This window comes from Pleurodeles waltl, chromosome 6, assembly GCF_031143425.1.
Source record: "Pleurodeles waltl isolate 20211129_DDA chromosome 6, aPleWal1.hap1.20221129, whole genome shotgun sequence".
Taxonomy (NCBI): domain Eukaryota; kingdom Metazoa; phylum Chordata; class Amphibia; order Caudata; family Salamandridae; genus Pleurodeles; species Pleurodeles waltl.
In genome coordinates, this window is record NC_090445.1 from 1,044,251,559 (window position 1) to 1,044,275,735 (window position 24,177).

The window sequence follows — 24,177 nt, forward strand, 5'->3', positions numbered from 1 at the left end:
GTACTTACACCTTATACCAGATCCAGTTATCCCTTATTAGTGAAATGTAGGCAGTGTCTGGAAGCCAGGCTGTCTAGAGGTAGCTGTAGGCAGAGCAGCCAGGGCTGAACTAGGAGACATGCAAAGTTGTTGCAATACCACTGTAGTCACACAGTACTTACACCCAAGAAAGACAATACTCAGTGTTACCAAAAAAAAGCCACTTTAATTTAGTGACACAGGCCAAAGATATCTTAGAGGCTATACTCCCTTAGGAGGTAAGTATTATACACAAAATATACACTAGTAATCAAAATCAGGTAAGTATACAGTCACAAAATAGTGCAAATAGTGAAAATCACCATAGGTTTACAATGGGCCTAGGGGGAACACAAACCATATACTAAAATAGTAGAATGCGAATGTCGGTTTCCCACCTAGGCAAGAGTAGTGTGTAGAGGGGCGCTAGGAGTGTAAGAAAACACCAAAGGTAAGTAAAGTATCCCACCCAGAGCCCAGGGAAACAGGAGTAAAGTACAGCATGTTTCCTCAGAACACACTAGAGTCGTGATAAAGAATTATGCAAAAAACAAGCAAGACTGCAAGACACCAATGATGGATTCCTGTACCTGAAGACCTGTGTAGAAACAAGACCAAGTCCAAGAACAGCTGAAGACTCCAGGAGTAACAGGAGCCCTTGCTAACCCGGATGAAGGTGCAAAAGTGGCTCTCTCGGTTAGAAGAAAAAGTCACCAATGAATCAAAGAAGGCAGCTGCAGGTTCCTGCTTGGTGCAAGAGAATTCCCACGTCGAGTAGATGGATGCAGGATGTTTTTCATCATTGGATTCTGCCAACAAGCCTTGGCTCATGCAAAAGACGCGTTTGGTGGGAAAAGGTGCTACCTAGACCCAGGAGTGACCTGGGTCTCAGACTGAGGAGACAGAGGGGGCTCTCAGCACTTAAGAGAGCTATCAGAATACCAGGACACAGGGACAAAGGAGATGCAAATCACGGTAATTGCAGCACTAAATAAAAGGATCCCACGCCACCGGAGAACAACTCAGGGAGCTGAGAGTTACAAGATAGAGTGCTGAGGACCTGGGCTATGGTGTGCATGAAGGATTCCTTGGAGAAGCACACAGAAGCCTAGGAGCTGTAAAATACACAGAGGCTAGGGGTACTGTCCGGCTCGGGGAGTCAAGCTCTTACGTCCACCAATTTGGACAGCTGGACCTTTGGACAGTCAGGGCCACTTTGGTCTACCACCTGTGTTCCAGGATCCACGCTCATCGTCAGGAGAGGAGAGCCAGAGGAATAGTCATTGCTGCAGAGAGGTGACTGCTGAGGCAGGGAAGTGACTTTGTCACTCCACTGGAGATTCCTTTGGTCCTTCTGGTGCAGGATGAAGACAGGCAGTCTTCAGAGTGTGCACAACCTGGAAACTGTTGCAGTTGCTGGCAGGAGCTGAAGTTACAGAGTTGCAATAGCCTTCTTGGATACTTCGTTGTAGTTGTAGAGATCCTGGAGCAGTTCTGCGGTTGATCCGATGGTAGAAGGTGAAGCAGAGGATGCAGAGGAGTCCTGCTGGAGTCTTGCAATCCGAATCTGAAGAAACACCCAAAGGAGAGACCCAAAATACCCCGAAGAGGGGGTTTGGTCAACTAACCTGGTAAGCACCTATCAGGACGGGTCTCTGATGTCATCTGCGGGCACTGGTCACTTAGATGCTCCCACAGTTCCCCGACCATCCTAAAAACAGGATGGCAAAACCCTGGGACACTCTGGAGGAACTCTAGGCACCACCCCTGTTGGGGGTGAATGATAGGGGAGTGGCCACTCCCCTTTCCTTTGTCCAGTTTTGTGCCAGAGCAGGGACTGGGGTCCCTGAACTGGTGTAGACTGGATTATGCAAGAAGGGCACCGTTTGTGCCCTTCTAACATTTCCAGAGGCTCTGGGAGGATACCCGCCCATGCCTTTCACACCTATTTCTGAAGGGAGAGGGTGTAACACCCCTCTCCTAAAGGAAATGCATTGGTCTGCCTTCCTGGGATTGAGCTGCTCAAGCCCCAGGAGGGCAGAAGCCTGTCTGTGAGGTGGTAGTAGCTGGGGCTGCAATGTAAACCTCAGCGAGCTGGTTGCCAGGACTGGGGGTCCATGATGGAGCCCCTGGGATGCATGGAATTTGGCCCTCAAACCCAGAATCAGATTGGGGGCACAATTTCTCAATCCTAGGCACCTTACATGGCCATATTCTGGGTTACCATTGTGAAGGTACATATATCTATTGAACTATATGTAGTGCACACTTATAATGGCATCCCCACACTTACAAGGTCCGGGACATTGGTCCTGGACAATGTGGGGGCGCCTCTGCCAGTGCAGGGGTGCCCTCACACACAATAACTTTGCACCTAGCCTTCAGGGTCTGAAGGTTAGACATATAGGTGACCTATTAGTTACCTTGTGCAGTGAAAAGGGCTGTGAAATAGTGGTTACACTATTTCACTCAGGCTGCAATGGCAGTCCTGAAGAAGTGTTTGTATGAGCTCCTTGTGGGTGGCAAATTAAATGCTGCAGCCCATAAGGATCTCCTGGGACCCCAATGCCCTGGGCTCCTAGGTACCATATACTAGGGACTTATAAGGGGGGTCCAGTATGTCAATTTGGAGTGACATATGGGGTCCCTAGACTATAGTGACAAATTTAGAAACAGAGAGAGCATGAGCACTGGAGTTCTGATTAGCAGTACTCCAGTGACACTGTCAAGCATACTGACAAAACAGTAAAACATACTGACATATAGGCCACAAACTATGAGCACTGGGGTCCTGACTAGCAGGACCCCAATGAGACAGTAAAAACACACTGACAAACAGGCAGAAATAGGGGGTAACAGTGCCTGTCAGACATTGACCTCTCCAATGGCCCACATTTTGGCAGTGGACTACCCAGAGGTGGATGGGCATGTGAGGGCAGCATAGCAGCCACAAGGGGGTAAGTACGGACACAACCCTTGTACTTTCCTCTGATAGTTTACTGTATGCTGTCTAAGTATTGGAGCTGTGAAGATGTTGTAAGTGCTGCAGCTATGTTGACTACTGGGAATTCATGGTACTGGAGTAGCCAATATGCAGACACAGTTGTGGCCCTTTAATGTCCTTGGAAACATGTTGATCACCTGTATGTAGCAAATAGTATGACTGCATGTGTTGATGCACATGTGACTGAGTCATATGTGTGACTCTACTCAGCCATATATATTTCGTGCCTGATGTGTCACCCTTCCCACCTAGTGTCCCCAAGTCCGTTCATCCAAGTTGTGCATCATGTTGCTCTAAGATGTTTGATCACTCCTATTTCACAGGATCTACTTTATGTGCAACATTGGGTCTGATAGATGAGTGACAGTGCCAAGTAATCCAGTGCCCTGAATTATTTGTACACTTCATGTGAGGCTGTCATCCAAATCCGGCTTTTGTCATGGCCAATGTAGTACTGTCCCTATGAGATTTGAGGAGGTGTCTCTATTCTCATGTCATATTCATACAATGCGAAATCTGAGGTTTAATAAGGATGGACATTCTACAAAATGGCGCTCAAGTAGTCGATTAGACCTTCACATTTCGTGGTATTACATTGCCATGTGTAAAACAAACTAGTATCCCAATGTGTTTGTAGTAGCGAAGACAAGTGGCTAGGCTGCTTAACCCTTTGCCCATTTGTATTGTTCATGCTAGATAGGCCAATGCCATGCCTATATGAGTGCTACATATGCTATTTGCTGCCTACATCATGTCTCAATTGATAATTTGAGTCTGATTATCTATTGGTGCCTAGTTTTCCTAGACTTACCTTAGCTGATCTGAGGCTGTTTGGACAATTCTGAGTATATTTCTGCTCATTTCTGCCTGACTTAATGATGTAGCGGATGTTCCATATCACATAAACCTGTTGGTGTTGTGGGATATGTTGTCAATAATTTAGATTTCCTCTAGGTGCATGTGTCAGTCATGGTTACACGCTCTCCCTCTCTTTCTTAAGTTATGTCCCATAGTACTACCTATTTACTGTGACTGTCTTCGGTTGTATCCTACATCCATTAGCTGCAACGAATGGCCTATGATATAATTCTTTGGGTAGGCATGTGCCAGAATTCATGGTCTGAATTTTATTGACATCCTAACATATAGAATTGAGTGAACACTGTGTTTTTCATCCCTCTATGAAACTTTCGAGGACACACCAATGAAGTGTGAGTTTCTTTGTATTTGCTTCTTCGCCTAATTTAGAGACAAACAACCTGTTTCCTTGTCATATCTTGAGTTATGTTAATATGAAAAACAATAAGAATAAATGTAAAATATAATGGTAAGTTTCAGAGACAGGATACATAAGAAGACCCTACGATATCATTTTTCTCATTCCTTTCCAAAGGGATCCCTTTTACCACAGATGTGCGCTCGCAAGAATTTCTAAACACCTAAGAAACATAGTACAGAATGCTGTGCGAGTTGAAGCAGGAATGATTTATTGGGTGAAGTGAATCTTTTTGTGGAATAGCAAAACTAAAGAGAGCAATAAATGACCCTAAGGTACAGGGAGGGTTCTCTCTGTGAATTGGGGCCGTTGAGTGATTTCCTGCCAGGTACAGCAGACAGGGAATTCACCCACCAGTGTAAATCTGGCACGTTACCAACTTCAATAAATTAGGAGCTCTCTGTCTTTGATGGAGCAGGCGTACTGACGATTTATGGTAGACCATCAAACTCTAAAAGAACCATTCAGTCATATACCATACATATATAGGGTATAAAAACATTCACAAAAATTTAAAAAGCCTTAAAAGTCATACGCTCTACAATAAGTGTTTAAATTAAAAATAGTAACACGCTTCACCTTCTAAGTCTTCCTTTTAAATATCTTATAAGGAGATCTTTTGGATGGGCATGTTTTTCAACATGAGCTTTGTTACAATTTGTGCATAATCTTTTTATCTTTTACAATGGGCGTAATGAAATGTATAGCTCTGTATTATTATTTGCTTTATTAATTTGATTTTAAGCACGCCTATATTTGGAATGCCCCTTCTACGTTCCAGACTTACTTTCCACTTTATCCTTTCAGGTTTGAGGAAAATAGGAAACCGGTTCATCTGTTACTCCAAATCACTTTAATGGCAAAGAGCCAAGACCTGCTAAATAATAAAATATCAATTAATAAATATATTCATGGTAAAACGTGCTATCTTTAGCTAAAAACGTATGCCTTGAATTGACCTCCCTTACCTGGCGATACATAATCTTCCACAATTTCCTCTCGTAACTGTTGAATGAGCAAAGGTCTTTAAATCAGAGCTGCACAGCTCCAGAAAGGAGGATTTGTGACTGACAAATACTCCCGCGTTTTGATTTTACTTTTTCCACTACACTGAAAAAAGTGAAAAACCTTCCATATAGAACCTCGTCAGGATTTATTCACATGTTAATTTTAACTAGGATTAAGAGTCAGGACCATTTTCTCTATAATGATGTGCAATATATGTTGGTTAGTTGTACAAGTACCATTTATATTTTTCCCCTTCCGCAACGTCAAAAGAAGGATATTTGAATCTTACTCAGTTCATAATCTTTATTGGGCTTTACCATAAGCAAGCCATAAAAGTGAATAATAGCATAAAATAAAACAATAGAACATAAAACAATAAGCTCATAGAAGTTAAAAATAATACATTTTAGATAATTATAATAGGACTGATACATAAAACAAATTTTAGAATACATAAGACTTTTCCTAATATGTATAGCTTTTAAGATAAAATTTGCTACCCAGTAGCGTACATTCGGGGAGTCTAAGGCTAACACAAGTTTAATGCTTCCTGATAAGTTCTTATATTAAATACATGAAAAAGTGGTTTAAGATGGGTGACTCTAATATATTCATAGAATTTACAGAATAAAACGAAGTGCAAGGTGCTTTGTTTGCTATCTGCATCACAGGGGAATCTGTATGATTCTAAAGGGCAATGTCTAGTATAGTGAAATGCTATTAGGTGGTTAGCTATACCCAGCCTAAGTCTGGTTAACACAAACCCGTGCTATACGTTGGTGACCATGGACAGATAGCAAAATCTACTTACATCCAGAGAGAATGTTAGGTAAAAACCAACAATGGTTTTTGTAGATTCAGTTAGCTTCCTTGCATCCGCATTACATTTCATAAAAGTGTCCTTAATGGATTTTTTTTAAAAGGACAGCACGTCCGCTGGATTATGTATTACAGATCTATTGAAAACAGATTTAAAGGAGGATTCAATAAAAGCTATCCAGGGTATACACATGGCATTATCCAGTTTCATACAGTCCAGTATAAGATCTTTAGTGAAACCAGTCGTTTACTTAGGCCATATACTATGCCATAAAAGTGGGGGTCTCACCTGTAGCACATCTTCCAGATACTGTAAACCCATTTCTTGGTGCGTAATCCAATTAGAGGCTGAAGTGGGTAGACATAACATTCGTTTTAAGAAGCAATTCTCTTCAATTTGTAGGGGAGCAGTTTTGGTGTGGTCCCACACCCCTGCACCATATGCGACCGTAGAGACAACTCTGGCCCTGTAGATAACCAACGTGGTGCCTATGGGACGACTCACTAGTTTGCTAGCAAATCTGAATATAGCACCTGAGTTTCTTCTAAGTTTGTTCCTACCCAAACAAACCAGCTAGTCCCACTTACCGCTGCTAGCGAATAATCCCCCCAGATAGTTAAAGAAGTCAACTGTACTAATCTCCATATTCTGGATGTAAACGCTTCTTCATTTCTTAACCTTCTTACCACAAGCCATAGTAAATGTTTTGGATTTATTGATTATCATATCCTTAGATGAAATAAAATGTTCAAAACCACACATTAACTTTTGGAGCCCCATGGGTGTCCTAGAGATCATGACAACATAATCTGCATAAAATAGGGCAGGCACTGGGCAACCAACCACGTACAGGGGGTCGGCCTGTAAACCCTGCAAATGTTTGTTTACCCCATTAATGTATAGAGAAAACAGTAACAGGGCAAGGACACAACCTTGGCGGATACCTCTGCCTATCTTAAAAAGGGTGGTACATTTACGAAGCTGGCTAAGACGGACTTTGCATGTCAGATCGCTATACAGGTCAGCCAGGAAGTTGATGATATACCTGGGAACGCCTATCTCAATTAGTGTGGACCATAAAAGTGCATTTTCAACTAGGTCAAAAGCACTACTAAGGTCTGCAAAGCATAAATATAAAGCACCTTTCTTCACCTTGGTATACTTCCCTGTAATTAGGTCTAGATTAACACATTGGTGTCAAAGATATTATTGTAGTAGTTAATTATGAACCTATCCACCTTATTCATGTGTTTCAGTCACAAGAGTTGAAAATGTGTGGTCTCCATTGAGATCTTTTTAACCACTACAGGGAGTTTATTGGAAATGAGTACCAAGAGCCCCCTTTTGGCCCTCCCCGATGGTGATGGTGTAGCTGGCAGTGAGTGAGGTAAATCCATACACATAGGCAGGTGTAGTACACCAGGTTTCTTGGATGCAAAGCACTTCTAGTTTACTGAATAATGAACCCCACTCTTCAGTCACGGTTTTGCCACGTAGGCCCTGACCATTCCATGTAGCAAGATAATGGTGTCGTTTTGAGTTATTAACCGGTTCTTGGGTCCATTATTCTTCCCTTCCATACCTTGCTGCGGTTGGAGCTACCTCAGTTGGTTCCCATCCCCACTGTATAATATAACTCTGATTTCCATCTCATCATTGTCCTGCAGGACTAATGGAAGCCTGTTAGGGCTCGGATCTATCTTATGGTTGGTTGTTTCCTTTACACTTAGCCTCATCTTCTCAGGGTCTGCAGACCCCTTGCTTACCAGTCAGTCATTATCTGATAATGAGCTTAATATATGATATTTATTGCTTAAGAGTAATCCCCCCTTTGATCTTTCCCTAGGGGGCCCACCCATCCTACTCTCCGGGTTAGGATTATCTGGTGGGCATCATTCATTGAGAAAAGATGGTTCTGCGCTAACCAATGCATAACCTTGTTCTTCAGGTCTCCTTGTTGCTCTGTCTGGTCAGCCCGTAGAGAGGGGACTTTGGTCATGATAATTACATAGGGACAGGACTCGGGGTAAATTGACAGTAGGCAGTTCTTCACCTGTGTGGGAGTGGGCAGGGCTATAATTCAGGGGGTTCGAGGAAAAGTGTCCTTCGGCTGAATGTTTAGGGCTCAAGTGAGGGTCACCTGGAGCGGAACCCGGTGGACTGTTCTTAGAGTCTATATTTCACGCACTTGTGTGATCAATGTCTTCGGTCACCCTTGCTTTTCTAGGGTAAGCTGTAGTTAGGGCTTCCCTAGCTTGCCCTTGTAAAGGTGCCCCAAGGTTAGTGTTTGTTACAGTTCCTTGCAAGTCTAATGTATCTGTGCCCTGTGACATATGTGAGTTGCCTGGTACTTTAGAAATGGTGTTCTGTATGGCAGGGTTCATATGGTTAGGGTACAGTGTTGGTGGAAGGGGTTTCTGGCAGATCTATAGAATTTTTCCTACCTCCTCCTCCAAATTTATCAAATTTCATAAGGATAGGTTTAAGCAAGTTATCAAGGAGGAGTGTGAGATCTTTCCAGTCAGTAGGTACCATATTTTCACCCATGATAGGGCCCAGGTGGCTATCAGCCCACCTTCTGCATCTATTCTTTCTTTTAAAATGGGTGACTGACTTGGTGAAATGGGGGTCATTACTTGCGGGTATCATTGGTACTATCAAGGAATCTCCATTCATCAGAGCCACTGTGTCAGCTGGGAGGTGGATAGCTGGTGTATATTCATGTGGTGCAAGGGTTCCCCCTACAGCCTCTCCCAATCCTACTGTCCCCAGAGATAAGCGTCTTTTCTCAAGGTCAATATCTTTTGAGATGACCCCTACTGCTCTAACTAGGAAGGAGTCAATTATTGTGCGGCCGGGTTCCGTGTCTACCTTTTGCCCCCCCACCTTTCTCTTACCCATGATGGATATAGATATACCACCTTCTTAAGTAGTCGTATTCTCTTTATGGCGTAGTTCCTGAAATCCAGAGACTATGGTGCTAGTTCTGGCCTAGTTGCAGTTCAGACCCTGTCACACTGTATGCTAAATTAATAGCAAAATATAAAAAGTCAATGCATATATGTAAGTATAAAACATAAGGGAATAAAAGCTTAAAAAGTAAAACTAAGAGGGTGAGCCCAGCCCAGCCTCTGTCGGCTGCTGACAGGCACAGACTGGCCCGCTCTTGGCTCGGTATTCGCCCGGGCATGAACCCGGGTGCGTTCCACGCAGTGGAAGTGCGAGTCACAATGATGGCGCCTTTGGCACTTTGGAGCGTTGTGGGTGGCCTCCTCCCTCTGGCTGAGCTGGGAGGTGTGGTTCAGCCCAGCCTTCCGCCCTGGTGTCCAAGTGCAGAGTGATCTTTGATATTTTCCCCTTCGGCCACTTGAAAAGAATTCCATTTGAGTCTTAATCAAAATGGTCTTAAGCTTGGTTCTATCAACAAGTTTGTAACTTTGTTTATCTTCAGCCACATACTCACTGAAGTCAAATCAAGTAGTTTGACATTGTTCACAGATACTAATACAGTAAATTCTGCCCCTCTAACTTTACTACTTTCAGAGTTAAAGAATCTAGCATTATCTAAATGCTTTAGTATGGCACCACTGAAAATGAAAAACAATAAAGGAGACACAGAGCATTTATATTTAAGTTCTTTGCAACTTTTAGTATTGAAAAAACTCATGGGACTGTCATAACAGAATGAAAAAGCAATAAGTTTGCCACTCCATCAACTCATGTAGAACATCAACCGATATGATGATGCAGCTCTTTCCATAGAACTAGCCTTTCAACAAGCAGGGGCGTAGGCATATCTTAGTGAGAGTCAGGGGGTGTGAATCTCAAATTTCATAACTAACAAAGCAAAGGGCTGCAGGGTGGTGGGGTGAGATGACCTAGCTTCAGAAGGGACTACTTTCATGAGAAACAAGGACGCTACTATCTAGAGTGGCACAGAGGCCGAAAATCAATAGGTTGGATTGCCACACAGAGCAAGACTATTGCAAGCATTCATCTCATCAAATTTTGAGTCTTTGATTGCCAGTACTATGACCGGAAATCTGATACTGATACAGCTTTCCAAGCTTGCAACTGCCAATGTTTCTGAATTGCAAAAAGTAGTAAATTTGCACCCATTCAACGAGTACTTCTATGGGTGCCTATTTACTATTTTGTTTGTAGAGCAACTACTCTGTGTATAGCTAAGATTCCACTCAATAGAATGAACAAGTTAAACATTCTTAGTGAGATGAGAATGACAAGAAAAACTGACACATGCATAGCAGACCTGACTCATGGCCCCCAGACCGAACTACCAAGGCAAGAATGTATTTGGGGTATCACATTCCACATAACCAACCCCCAAAGCTACACCCTGCCGCCCCACTTGGGCCTGTTAATTCTTGCTGGAAGCACAAGACTATGGTCATGTATACAATGCAGTGGAGTCCCTACCCTGGGTTCACTTATTTAAAATGTATTTTCATTCTACACTCTTCTTCTCTTTTACAAGAAGCCTTAAAGGTACAGATGTCAGATTAGTGCATTTAGGCAGGCCTCAACGTTTTCAGTTCTCACCTTTTACAAATAATTTTACCAAGTGACTGATGGTGATTTGTACCAAACTGAGTAAGAAGTAGAGGTAGGAGTGCCTGAAAATTAATTGGGTGAGCTGAGCCAGAGCAAAGGTAAGGGTCTAGCTTGGCTTCAAGAGTCTATGCATGAGCCAATCCATGAAAATGTTGGCATCTATATTGTGCAACAAACATAATGATAAAATATGATACAGTTTGTTCAAAGTTCCAAAAAGTAATTTATTTTAGCATGCAGAAGCGTTTTACCTTAATACGTCAGACTATATCACTGTGTAGCCAGACATTTATTAAATGTTTTTTAACATGAACTTAAAAACCTTAATGGCTCATCCACCAATGACAATGTCATTATACAACTAAGAGGCAAGTCAGTAGTTATATAAACTCTAAACGAGGCATTGATTCATAATATAAATGAAGCAATATTATAGTCTATTGAATCAAACATAAGAGGTGCTGGTAAAGTGCACATCCTAAACTCAAGTTTTTAAAAGTGCTCTCATACATGATGATAAAGAAAAAGGGTGCTCTGTGAAATACGTTTGTTCGGAATCACCCAGTTTGGAGAAGCAGAGAATCCTGTATCGATACCAGGCTTTCTGAGTTCGCATACTGAAATTCATTCACCCAATGTATATCTTGACTGCAATGTCATTTAAGTAGGCGGCACTGTTAACACTGAGTTTTTAGTGAAGTTATTAATGAATATTAATGTATTTTGAGTGGTGAATTTGCTTAGAAATTGTATGAACTTAGAGGAAAATAATGCACAATTTTGAAAGTGTGACCAGGTGAGTGGACACCAGTCTTTACGATGTATATTTATTAATGACTTATTAAAATGAAATGATGAGCTTATGTTTGATTAATGTAGTAATATGTCATATTAAGGTTATGTACTTTGTATTAGCTGTATTAATTGCAGGCCTTAACATAGCGAGGTCTTGGCCTAGGTGCACGGCCTCATTTCAAGCTGTATTTCTTAAGCCTTTAATAAAATGTCTGCTTAGAGAATTAAATTGTGATTTTCCACTGTGCTGACCTAATGTGCTCGTAGCTAAAAGTCTTTCTCATGAGAACTGCTTGCTAAAAAATGCTGTACTTGATAATGTAACATTGTTTTATGTAATGTGTGTAAGACTGACTTTGTTAGGAGAATACAATGGAGACTCTGACTGGAGTATAAGCTGCAACAACATTGCTACCTGATGAGCCTGATGATGAGAACAGTACAAAAGGAGCCAATCATCAACATGTGAACCATGAACTAGTAATATTTGAAGATTTGGTGTTTTAGTTTTATTGGACAAAGTGTGAACATGTGATCCCTCGACCAACAGGGACTTGGGAAGTGGTTTTAGGAAATCTAAATTAGCAGGACTGCACTGAGAAGAGGACAACATTTAGCATTTTCCTTTTGCTACCGCATTTGCCAATTTTTTCGTCTTGAGAAAAAATGTGCTGAACTTCATTGCTTAAAGAGACTTTGCTTTTTCTGAACTTTGATGCTGTATCATCATGCCTTGCTGACCAGACTGATATCCTGAGGAAAAAGACTTTCACAGTTTGCTGATCCAAATTGAGGATAGGTATATTGACTATGATATTGCTTGCTATGTCTATTTGCTTTTGTTTCTAGGTACCTACCGTGCCATTTTGATAGAGCCATAGTTAGATGTTTTTCCAAGTTTGTTTTGACTAAAATTGTTTTGCATGAAGTCCAAACATGCTAATTCTAATCTGGTGTTAGTTAAGGTTTTCACTGATGAAGTTCGCTATATGAAATAACAGCTGATGTCTTTTCTTTGCTGAATCTAAATGTATGTAATGTAGTTTACAAAGTTGTTCTTGTTATTAATTTGCACTATCACCTTATAATGTGTAGTAGCTCAAGCCTTGATTAGAATGCGGTTCTTTTGCCACTTCGGACAGCCAGTGTTGTTTCTATATGTTTATCAATTTATTTTGAGATTAACCTATATCACATTAGCATTGCTAATATAGGGAAATAAATATTCTAACTTTTACATAAAGGTGTGGGTATTCATGCCTGCAAGGTCATAGTGTGTGACAATTACTGGCTCTTATTAATTATTAATGTTATTAATTGTTATTGATTATTGATCTGCGTGTGTGGGATATATGGTCGGAATATCGACCTATTTAAGTCCCCTTGTAAATTTACTTATTAAGGTTAGACACAATTACTGCACTGAAGTTCTCCAGTCCAACTAGGACCTGGTTTACCAACCTCTGGAAGGTGGCGTTGAAGTCCTGTAACCTGAAAGGCATATCCCAGAACCGGAAGCGCTCTTCTGGTGTGGAGAATGCAGATCTCTCTTTTGCTCCATTGATCAAAGCAATCTGCCTGTACCCAGACGTTAGGCCAAACATGCTAAGTAACTTGGCAGGACCAAGCCAAACTTTGAGCTCATCAGCTCTGGGGATGGAATGTTCATCCATCTTGGTGACTGCATTGAGCCCAGGGCAGTCCACAGGGAACTGGAGTTCAGGTTTTACACCTGGTGGGGCAGCCTTGAGGACCAGCACTGATAGGCCGGACCAAGGACTGTTGGGGGACTCAATAACCCCAAGTGCCAGCATTTTGGAGACCTTCTCCCTGGATAAGTGAGAAGAGAGGGACAAACTATCCCAACAACTGGCAGCAGTCTTTACAGGGTCAGTTTAGGGTAGAAGCTGACACCTTCCACTCACCCATCCTGCTCTTCGGAAAATAGGAGGTCATTGAGAGGTTCACTCTCCTCTTCTACACATCATCAGTTACCAAAACGATTTCAATCTCAGACTTCTCAAAGTAGGGCTTGAGGCAGTTCACATTCTGCACCCTCAAGGGGATCCTAGAAGTTTTGATGTCCATCAAGTAGGTGACATCGCTCTTCTGCTCCTTTATCTCATAAGGCCCAAACAACGGTCTTGCAGAGCATGGGGTTTGACAGGATCCATCACCCAAACTTTTGGCCAGGCTGAAACTCCACCAGAATGACATTCTGGTAATTCCAGCTTTTCAAATTCTCTTGGCTGGCTTCTATGTTCTCTTGGGTGAGTGTCCTGAAGTGTGCTGTCTGTTTACTGAGTGCCAGCATGTATCTCATCACATCCTGGGAGGCTTCGCCGGGAGCTTGCTCTCAACCCTCCTTTACCAAACTGAGAGGCCCTTTTACAGGGTGCCCTTTCAGAAATTCAAAAGGGCCGAAGCCAACTCCTTTCTGCAGTACCTCCCTGTAGGTGAACAACTGGTATGACAGGAGAACATCCCACTTACACTTCATGGGTGCTAATAGACCCTGGTTTTGGGATTGTAAGTAGTGGAGAACTTGTAGATTACACCACACTCATTCCACGTGGCCTTCATGCAGTGAGAAATGAAGTTAGTACCCTTGTCAGGTACAACCTCCTTGAGGAAATCCATATGGGTAAAGATCCCCATCAGTGCCCTGGCCACAGTGGACAGTTAGATGGTCCACCAAGACCAGAAAAATCTGTTCCCCATGGTTGTCTTGAGATCTAGAGTCCCAATAATGTTGATGCCAACCTGCACAAAAGGAGTGCTAAAAACAGGGAATGTCTGCAGGGATCCTTGCACTTCCCCAGACTTGCCACTTGCCTGGGATGTAGGACAGGACATGTAGTATGGAGCTGAGGCCTTCCTCATTTGAGGTCAATAAAGTGGGTGACAAGCCTGCCAAAGGTCTTGTCTTGTTCCAAATGACCTGCCAGTGACACATCATGAGCTAGATCCAGTAGGAAGGCCCTGTAGCCTTGGTGGGCCACCAACATACATGTTACACCAAGCTCAGGAGCCTTAGGCTCACTATATATGAGATCATACTCCCAGTAGATCAGGTGCTTAACAGATGCATCACCAGCTGCCGGAGCCTCAGCCTGCTGCTGAAGACTCACAAGAGTAGGGTACTCTTTCTGCACCATGCAGAACTCCTCCCTGGTGGGATCCCATTCCTGCCGCCAGTTGGACAGCTCAGGTAGGTTCCCCAGTTCTGCCACTTCCACCCTATATGTACATGGCCACCCCCTAAGGTTCAGCCTCCTCCTGGACCGTGGGAATTTCAAGAGAAGGTTTCCCACGCCCCTTGCCCGTCTTCTTCTTGGAAGGACCCTGGGCCATTGTACAGGCTTCAGGTCTTTCTGATCACTCTCTCAGGCTACCATGGACACCCACTCTGGCAACTTCAACATCCCCAAGTGTGACCTGAGCTCCACCTTCTTTCAGATGCTGTGCACCAGGTCATTGCCCAGCAGACAATCCACAGGCATGGATGGACTCACAGCTTCCTTAAGCAGCCCTGAGACACCCCTGCATACTAAAAGGAACTGATTACCAGCATTACCCTCCAATCTCGCTAGTAGACACAGCAGTGAAAATCATGGGAAGGGTTGTCTTAGCAAGACTGAACGAGTGATTGGAGCACAACAAAGTTCTTTTGAGTCCTCAATATGGGTTTAGACAGAGGAAAAGGACCATTGACTAATGCATACATCTGCAACTGATTACTGAGAAGTTTACAGTAGCCAAGAGGAGCAATTATATCTGGCTTTCATGGACCTCACATCAGCCTTTGACAGAGTGAACAGATCCAAACTCTGGGGCCTACTTAGGAACCTTGGAATTGACAAGCACACAGCACTTATTTTAGTGGATCTTCACCAGGATTTATGGGCATCAGTCAGGTATACTATGGATGGCAGTCTTACTGTACCAGTAAGAGTGCAAAGAGGAGTGAGACAAGAGGACATTTTAGCCCCTCTACTGTTCACCCTTTACATTAAGAACCTCGGGCCTATCTTAAGTGCTCCAGGCAAGGATATTTCCCAGAGAGGCCCCCATCTCAGCGCAGCACTCTTGATTGCAAACAATCCTGTGTTGATAGCTAGGGCACCAGTGGGTCTCCCTCGTTTGCTGGACACGTTTATCAGTTTTATGGGGGATTTGGAACTGAGCATATATTATTCTAAGTCTCATAGTATGGTGGTAGGGCCAGGAAAGAAATCCCGAAATACATTTTTTAAGGTAGTACTGAATTCACTAGAGTAACCACTTTCACTTATCTCGGGGTAGTTTTCGATGAACATGGGTCTGGGGTACCCCAAAGATAGCTGAAGATAAACACTTTATCTAGAGCTGTTGGGGCAATGTTTGACTTTGCAAAGAGCCTGGGGACAAAGCCAGTTCAGGCCCTGGTTAAGGTGTACCAAGCCAAATGCATTCCAATAGTAACCTATGGGTGTGATGTCTGGGGTTACAAGGATACTAGAGAACTACACATAGTGGAAAATATTGTTTGCGAAAACTGTTAGCAGTTCCTCAGGGAGTCCCCTCAGACATGTTACATAAAGAAACTGGTATGAGCTATATTTCTGTTTTCATGGCTCTGGCTCTTGTAATGAGATGGATCAGGATATGGGTGATCCCCCAATTTAGAGCTTAATCAGGTAGTGACTGAGGACTGTTGGTCTTTAGAGGGTGCATCCCACATTCCCTGGCTTCATTACATTAAGAACATAGTATGCACTCTGGGACATCCAGAGCTTTTTGAAAACTCAAGGTCTATTTTTAAGGAAGACCTGAAAGTAATTAAGAAACACTTTTTTTGAGTTCAAATTGGTTGAATGAGAGGCAAGGTGAAGTGTAAAACCATCAGTGCAGTCTTACATGTTTATAGGAAAGTACCCTCTTTCTTGGTATGGTTACCCCCTTCTGCCTGATGTCAGTGTGTTTGACAGTGTTCACTGGGATCCTGCTAACCAGGACCCCTGTGATCATGCTTTCCCTCTCAAAACTCTGTATTTCATCCTACAATTGGCACACTGGTGCCCCATTATAAGTCCCTTGTCACAGTTTCGGACGGGTCTGATCAGGACTTTGGTTGGGACACCCCTTGAGGTCACTGAATATCCTAAAGAGGTAGTACACTGGGGCAGAGGAGCAGCTAAAGGCATACACGGAAAGGACAGCTATGGATAGGCACAGGAAACAGGAAAGTGAAAGCAGAGCAACCCTTGTGTGAACAAACAGGAAACGGATTACCAGTGGACAAACACGCTGGGGTTGTACACAGAGTAAGGCGCAGAACCTCCCACAGTGACAGGGAATCTCAATGCCTCTGTGCAGTTTGCTCTTACAGATAGTCACCCTGCCAGCCCCATAGAAAGGAGGCAGCAGAAGTGATTCTGTCTCTGGACCCTAGAGCACAAACAAGGATAGTACTTACATACACAGGACACGCTCTTGTGGGTCCAGCTGGAAACAGTGGTGATTCCTGAGAAAACAGCAATAGCACACTGTCACTGTTAGGCACGAAATACAACGTATAACACTGGACAAGGATGGGGGCTGGAATTGCCTCCTGGAAACCAGGAGCCAACCCCAGTACACAGGAGGCCACGTATACACTGGTGAAGACTGATAGAACACTTACCAGACACAAAGAACCAAGAAGAAACAGAAACAGAAGGGAACAAACAAAGAGGCAGAGGCAAGAACTAGGAACAGGCTCAGGCTGAAGCAAAGGCGGGTCTAGGACTTGAAAACAGGGCGGAAACTTCTGTCTGGGACAGACAGAGACAGGACTGGGAAACTGAGAACAGGCTCTGGCTGGAACAGGCAAGGACAGGACTGGAATACAGGGAGTAGGAAATGAGCAGTAAACAGGACTGGGAAACAGAGAGAAGGTTCAGGCTGAAACAAGGCAGGAGCAGGGCAGAGAAACAGGGAGCAGGCTTTGGAAGAAACAAACAGGTACAAGGCTAAGAAATAGGGAGCAGACTCTGGCTGGAACAATCAGGAGCAGGGCAGAGAAACAGGAAACGGGAGCAGGCTGGAACAGAACAGGAACAAAACTGGAACACCATCCGACAAGGGGTCTGTAACACAAAGGAATTGAAGTCCGATGCACGACGGGGAGCTTGAGGAAATGGCTGCTTATAAGCAGTTCCAAGCTGGGCTGCACAGGAGAGGTTTCAGGTGTGTGTGGTTTCGGACACTTGCAAGTCCTGGAGGAGAGGATCCAGTGAAAAGGAGCAACTGGACTTCTCCCATTGAAAACAACTACCAGGCTGTGCATTATGGGATTTGCAGTCCCAGGAAGCAAATGTAGTACTATACAAGTGTACCATAGAGAAAAGAGAAACACACAGGGGTCAGCCAGGTACTCTAGATAGGTGTTCAAGGTGATTCCCAGGCTTCTGACAGTCTCCTTACAGCGCCCCCTGGAAATGGGACGACCGAGTCGTAACATCCCTAGAATACGGGTCCTACTTACCCAAGCCATTGGGGTTCCAGGGGATCCTTATGGGCTGCAGCATATATTTTGCCACCCTTAGGGAGCCATTGCAGCCTGCGTGAAAAGGTACAAGCCCCTTCTCACTGCCATGTTTCACTGCACCAGGTCACTTAGAAGTCACCTCTATGGCAGACCTTGTAGCCCAGAGGGCAGGGTGCAAAGTACCTGTGTGTCCCCACAAACTCCAGGCCCATTTTCCCAGACTTCGTGAGTGCGGGGACACCATTTTACGCGTGTACTGGACATAGGTCAATACCTATGTCCAGGTACATAATGGTAACTCTGAACATAGGCATGTTTGGTATCAAACATGTTGAAATCATACCCTTGTGCTTTTAAAAGTATTGGTTATATGATCCCATTCACTCTGGAGTCTCCTTAGAGGACACCCAGTATTGCCACTAGAGCCTTCTGAGGGTAGGTTTGTGCCCCCCTGTTGCTTAAGGAACTCAAGCCCAGGATGGCAGATCAAAGGATTTCCTTTGGGAAAGGGGTGCTACACCCTCTCCCTTTGGAAATAGGTGTTACAGGCTTGGGAGGGGTAGCCTCCCCAAACCACTGGTAATGCTTTGAAGGGCACATTTGGTGCCCTTCTTGCATAAACTAGTCTACTCCACTTCAGGGACTCCCAGTCCCTGCTCTGGCGCGAAACTGGACACAGGAAAGGGGAGTGACCACTCCCCTGTCCATCACCACCCCTGGGGTTGTGCTCAGAGCTCCTTCAGAGGGTCCCTGGGTTTTGCCATCTTGGATTCAAAGTTGGCAGGGAACTCTGGGAGCATCTGAGTGGCCAGTGGCAGGAGGTAATATCAGATCTCCCTCCTGATAGGTGGTCACAAAGCTAGGTGACCAATCCCTCTTTCAGGGCTATTTAGGTTCTCTATTGGGTGGTTCCTCAGATTTGGTTTGCAAGACTCCAGGATGATTTCTCTGCAACCTCCACTTTGACTTCTGACTGAAGAAACTGCATCTGGTCGCTCCAGGACCCAACAAGCTGCAACAAAGGAGCAAGATGCCTCCTACAACATTGTATCTGCGGCTCCTTCCAGCAACTTCAACATTTTCCCAGTTGTGCACCCTCTGAGGACAGCCCCTCTTCAGCCAGCACCAGAAGGAATAAGGATCTCCCTTGAAGTGAAGGAGTCACTCCCTTGCCTCTGCAAGCACCAACTGCAACGGCGACCAGCTGCATGGATCCCCTCTCCCGCTGACCTGCATGGATCCTGCATCACGGGTGGTGGACTGAAGCGGTCGTTGCGGTCCTTTCTTCCAGCTGTCCAACTTGGGTTGAGCTAAGCCCTTGCCTGCCCATGCAGGACAGTACCCCCATGCACCACGTCCTTTGCAGCTACCAAGACTTGTTGGCATCTTTTCCAAAAGATCTTCAGGCATTCTCAAGCTCTTGTCCCCAGCACGCCATCCTTTTTGTAGTGCTGCATGGGTCTCTTCTTCAAATTTCATGTACCCACTCCTGTGGGACTCCTGTGGGTGCTTCCTGTGATTCTGTGGGGTCTCTGTGTTTCTGATGGCCCCCTCTGACTTCCCCTCCTGGGTAGAGTCCACCTGGTCCTTCCAGGTCCTGGGCAGCACCACTTTCTGCTAACCTCGAGTTTTGTGTGTACCAAAGCTTGTTGGTGGAATCTGAAGATGCACATGTGACTGAAATCCTCCTCCCAGCATGGTATTTCACCTGAATCCTCGAGGAACTCGGCTTCATCTTCTTGAGTGCAGCGCTGACTCTCCTTCATCGTCGACTCATCTTTTGCACCTTCAGTCTGGTGGGTAGGGGCTCCCCCCTTCCTGGACTCTGCTGTGCTTCTTGGACTTGGTCCCCTTCTTCCACAGGTCCTCTTGTCCAGGAATCCACTGTTGGTGTCTTGCAGTCTCTTATACGCTTTGCATTCTTCTTCTTCTCTTCTAACTGGTTGTTCTGGGGAATTTACAGTGATTTACTTCTGCTTTTTCAGTCGCTGGGGTGGGTTGTGGTACTTACCTTTCGCCTTTCTTAGTACTCCCAGCTCCCCTCTACACACTCCACTTACCTAGGTTGGGGACTGACTCTCGCATTCCACTTTTTTAGTATATGCTTTGTGCTTTGGGCTATTTCAATCTATTGTGATTTTTACTAATTGCACTGTTTTCTAACTGGTTTATGCCTATTTCTGCATACTAGTGTATATAATTTGTGCATTACTTACCTCCTAAGGGAGTATAGTTTCTATGGTATTTGTGGCATTTGTTTCATTAAAATCAAGTACCTTTGTGTTTTGTAACACTGAGTATTTTATTTCATGTGTGAAAGTACTGTGTGACTACAGTGGTATTGCATGAGCTTTGCATGTCTCCTAGATAAGCCTTGGCTGCTCACCCACAGCTACCTCTAGAGAGCCAGGCTTCTAGACACTGACTACACTACACTAATATGGGATACGTGGACCTGATATTAGGTGTAAGTACATAGTTACCCACCACAAACCAGGCAAGTCTCCTACATTGTTGTTAAAAATCTGTATCTCCATTGAGCCTTAATTGGAGATGGCCACCAATTTGCGGCATCGGTTTCTATTAGCAAGATTTACGTTCAGTCTAATACATCAGCTTCTGGCCTCACTACAGAATAGAAGAGATGGGCCTGTGTTCTTGCAACAGTTTTTCACCACAGGATGATTTACATTTTATCCTGTTCTGTCGCCATTAATGGATTTTGGGCAAAAGTTGAACCTCCTCTAGTATATCTACAAATGCTTTCATGCCCACTGGAGAGGCACATTTTTTTCCACGAGCTCTTAGAATTAGGAAACAACTGCAGGGTTATTGTGATGTTTTTATGTAAAATGGTCCAAAAGCATATTACATATGTTTAATCCGGTCCTATTTTATAAGTTTTTATTATTTTGTGAATATTTTTATGGTTTTATACTGAAGCTAAAGGTTCAATCAGGGTATTATAATGTTTTCAACACTTTTACTCTGTTTCACGTTATAGTGCTTTTATAGGTTTAATTAGCCTAATAAAGTAATTCTTGACTGGCTGACTAGTACCACTAACATACCAGAGATTAAGTTTACTGTAACAGAAAGAAGTTCCCTTTTATCAATGTCTAAATTGTCTGCTTGGCCGATTTTTAAATTTCCAAGACTGTGCCTTGTTCCCTGGATCTGCCCATGATTCCTTTGTCATGTGGAACAGCACGGTGCCCCAAATTATGTCACAACTACAACCGGAAAGGGCCTGGTCTGTTGATAAGTATGATCTGACACAATTTTGTGTGGGTAATGTCAGGTAGTATAAACAGGAACTGTGTAACTTATTGTTGAACCTATGACTGACTTCCATCTAGGAGACTCAGCCTATCCCAACCAGCCATGGTTGTTGGCCCCGCTGAGGAATCCAACAACACCAGGGGAAATCTGATTCAATTAGGTAATCGAAGGACAAGGCAGCCAGTGGAGTGGGTTTTTGGCCTCACGAAGGCCACATTTCATTGTATGGACAATACTGGGTTAGAAATCCTCATGTCACCAAGGATGATATGTCAGATCACATTGGCCTGCTACATGCTCCACAGCCTAGTCCTGTAATGGAATACCCCATATATTGCAGAGAACGGAGACTCTGAAGTGCCAATGGATGAAGATCCTGAATGACAAATGATGACAAAAGTGGTGAGGAGGAAGAAGCTGAAGTGCCAATGGATGAAGAGCATGGAATGACGAATGATGATGAAAGTGGTGAGGAGGAAGAAGCTGACTTGTGTCAAGATCTTATCAACAATTTCTTCTCATGAGTGTAAGTATTTTGGTGACATGTTATGACTTGGACTGTAACAACAACTCTTGGAGTGATGATGGAAGAAGTTTTTTATGTGAAAATTGCACATGGTCATTATGTTTGTGTTGCTTTGTTTTGTTCTGATATTTATCATCGACTGTGTTCTCCAGGCATTGGCTATCTTAATTTTCTCACCTGTGTGGTTTGCCAGCTAATTTTCATTTATTTTCTGTTTTAGGTACCTCCAGCATGGCATCATCATTTGTACATTTCAGAGTTGTGCCATTTGTGGGTATATGGTGCTGTTTGGATGTACAATGGGGACAATAATTGTTCCTTGGTATGACAGACACAGGCTTTGGTTGCACAGATCCTGAACCAGGACAGCTTGCACATTGATAGGATGGAAGTAATGAGGGATCCGTTGGAATTGTTCCTTGTCATGTGGTGGTCCTAATGTAATATGTGTGCCATTGTGTGCTACAACAAAATGTTGTTGTGGAGCCAAAACAAGCTATTCTCCCTCCAGGTTGGCTAAATAATCCTTGTGTGTGATATGTATGTAGCTGTGGATGTGTCTCATCATTGTAGGGCAAGGTGCTTGTAGCAAGACACATATATTTGTTGTTGACATTTCATCGGATACTGGAAATATGGCTTAGAATGATCCTGTGATCAGACAATGTAATACTGCCATGTGTATGTCTATTAGTGTTATTGATGAGGGATTACCTTTGTGGGCTAGGTGATATGGCTCCAGCTGGTGACATGGACCAATTACATCTTACTTATTCATAATAGAATTGTCAGATGTATCCCCACCTTCCATGTTGTTAATGGCTGCAAATTAAATTGTGACCACTGTCCCAGATTATTGGTGTCTTTGCTGATTTGCTATGTTTCTGATATGATGCCTGGCTATTGTTGGTGCAATGTACTTAAGCTGGTATATGTGTACACACTTGTATGTATTTTTGGTGAGTCATGGGTGTGATCCTGAGCTAAACATTTTACATATAGCCAACATATACATACTTGCACAAGTAAAAAGTTATGCCTTTGTCAAGTTCATGTGGAAGTACATGCATACATTGCAAGATGTGAGATATACAGCAGCAGGCAATGAGGTTCATAAGAGTGGATTTATTTTAGTGAACAGGGATAAAGGAATCATTGTGTACTACAAACGTGAGAAATGAAAAGAAAAGAAGTCAGTCATGGTGTATGAAACTATAGTTGTAGTAGCCACGTTCCAAAATACTGCTGCTGTCACCAAGGTAGATGTGTTCAGAAATAGACCACTGGGTGAATATGTTACTCACACTTGAGAAAATTAGGTATGAGGTTTGTTGGTGGTGGCAGTCTCGCCACTCTCACCCTCTGGTCTTTTTTATGGACGTCCCTGCTTGCCAGTGTGGGGGGATACACAGCTACAGGGACAGGGGTATCTGAAGGTGTGTCTTCTTCTGGCAGGGCCTCCCTTCCTGTAGCTGCAGCAGATAGTGAGGGTCCTGATGTAGTTGAACCACAGGAAGAGGTAGATGGTGCTAGGAAAGCCCTTTACAGGTGGGTATTGAATTCCATCAGCACCCCTATTAGGGAGCCCATGTTGAAGTTATGGACCTTCATCTGATAGTGTATGTCCTTCTGCAGCTGCTTCATCTCCCTCGGTTCAATGAGTACCTGGCCCATCACAGCTTGGGACTCCTGATAGGCCTCCAAGACTTGACAGATGGTGTCCTGAGTGTGAGTGTCCCCAGTGGCTACTCTCTGTTGGCCCACAGTTACCCTCCCATGACTCCTCCAGCCACAAGCATGTGCCCTTGGCACATGATGCCCACTCCAACTGGTTCCTGGCTCCTCTATAACTAAGTTGGTGATTGTCACATGAGGATCCAGTACAGGGGGGCAGGCAATGGTAGTTACTGTGCTAGGCACACAGGTGTGGTGGATGGAGTTGGCTGAGGTGTTGTACCTGAGGTAGGAGGTGTTGGTGTGAGCCCAGTGACACTCAAACTCAATGTCTGCCGAGGCTGACTAGATGGACCAGCACCTTCACCCTCATCCAGATCATTAGGAGTATTCTCATCCCTGAAGGCTTGGTCATGGGGTGGTGTGGGTGTCACCTCTGTCTCCAGGCTCTGGCCAGGTGTTCTGCCTGATAGACCTGTTGTGAAATAGAGAACAATGTTATTGGTGGAAGTGTTTTATCCACAACCTAACATTTTGTGACACAGTAAGTAGAAACCTAGAAGAAGAAAGAATAGATAGAGGTTACAATTGTGGTATATTTTGGTTGTCTTAAACTTGTTGACAAGAGATTTGCAGATTGTTGGAAAATGGGTTATTGGTAAGGGCAGGTAGGTACCTACACTTAGCAATA